This window comes from Pteropus vampyrus, unplaced genomic scaffold (genome assembly GCF_000151845.1).
Source record: "Pteropus vampyrus isolate Shadow unplaced genomic scaffold, Pvam_2.0 Scaffold439, whole genome shotgun sequence".
NCBI lineage: Eukaryota > Metazoa > Chordata > Mammalia > Chiroptera > Pteropodidae > Pteropus > Pteropus vampyrus.
The window spans coordinates 75,757-77,691 of record NW_011889220.1 but is presented as its reverse complement, the minus strand read 5'-3'; positions in this window follow the sequence as shown (position 1 = coordinate 77,691).

Sequence of the window (1,935 nt, the reverse complement as noted above, 5' to 3'; positions counted from 1 at the left end):
GATGCATCAAACTTGGCCTCCACCCTGGAGAATAAACAGGTTACTGATGAGATAAAACAAGGTCAAGGTCATAATCACTGTAGGAGGCAGCGTTTGAGGCAGGAGCGGGTTCGTAGCTGGGACTTTCGACAGAAATGTTATTTGTTCCTTAGGCCCTCCTAGAAGTTTCGCCTGCCCTTGAAGCTGATTTCCACCTACAGTCCACGACGTAAGACATAGAACTCAACGTGAAACACTTGAAAAATGTATAAACCCTCATAATTATCAAACGGTAGATCTTTGATTATTTGTAGATTCACTGGAAATAGCAGCAAAAATATTTTTATCGAGTGCAATGATACCGGTGTATTTTTTGGATAATACCTTGTGATCTGCTCTTCCTTTGATCAAGGCACTTTGCAAAAACTGATTCAAATTCAAGAGATTGGCCAGGGAGGTATGCGTACACTTCAAATTATAGTGATACTTGTCTTCGAGTCTTTTGCTTTTTTCCCCCCTTATTTCTTTAAGATGCATCAGGCATTGCCTCCGTGCAGGCTGTGGTTAAATAGATTTCTATATTCCTTCCTTAATGCGGTTCATTCAACCCGAATTTTCTGGCTCAGTCACAGCACTACCTCAGGCCCGATGCTAGCTCTCTAATGGGATTTGAATAATGTGCTGTTGTATGACCTCTAGAAACTGATCTCCAATACTCTTGACATTCAAGGATGTGTTTTTATCTTTAGTTTTATCTGAAACGCCTGGTTACAGTCACAGAAAAAATGCCGTTATCGTTAAAAGAAATGGAAGAAGAAAAATAGTTCACTTCAAGAGAGTTTCATAAGGAAATCGTCTTCAAGATACAGAATTTTAAAAGTAAAACTAAAAAATTCAAGTATTAAAATAGATCTAATTTATCTGGTTTACTCTCCACTGTTTAAGTATAAAAAAAAGAGTAACCCGTCATGACACACATAGCCGAGGCAGTATGCATTTGCTGGTTCTAAAAGCGACACTTAATGCGGAGGAGTCTTTAAATGCGGAAAATGCATGAGAGAGAATAAAAAGTAAATACCATCTACAATTCTTCCTCCTGGAAATAACCACTTAATACGTGGTTTATTTTCTTTGCTCTCTCTAGGCAGCATTTTCTACAAAATTGTAAGGAAAAGGTGTTTTCATATGTTATTGTATAATCGACATTTTTAAAAGGGTTCTTTCCCTCCATCCGGTGGTATGTACCACGTGTCGGCAAGGACGTGGAGAAACTGGAACCCTCGGACACTCACGGCGGGCGTGCGACATGATTCGGCCACGGTGGAGAGCGGTTTGGCAGCACATGCGTGCACACGGGCACACGCGCGTCCATGGCATTTCTTGCACCGGTGGCCACGCACTCTGCACCCGAGGCCACGTGGACCTGCTCTTGGCAAAGATACCACGACCGCATGGAAGCCGAGATTCGAGCTACCGGGTAGGGGAGCTGGGAGTGGATCCAGGTCGGCGAATCCGATGGGGACCCGCTAGGGGAGCACCATCGCTAGGCTCCCGGAGCACCACCACTGAGCTCCTTCTGCTTTTGAGGGTGGAACTCATCCCTACCCTTCCCTCTGAGATGTGACGTCATCTTTCACTTGCTGTCCTGACAGGGAGGTGAGAGGCAGTTCCGAAGCCCTCCCACTGGTCATCTCCCCCACGATGGCTCCCGTTTCGCAGGCCGAGGACCAACACAGAGATTCTGCCACCTACAATGTGCATTTACTCCGATGTACGTCCGGGGACCAGGAGGCACACTAGTGGTATCCACGGACCCAGTGATGACACCGTCAGGCCTCAGAACTCCCCTTACTATTGTTACCCCTTGGACAGTTCTCGAAATGTGTGAGCACCCCGCTTTTCTCCACAGGGCTTTACCTACATAAATGCCTGTAATCGCCTCTGGGGAAGACCTGG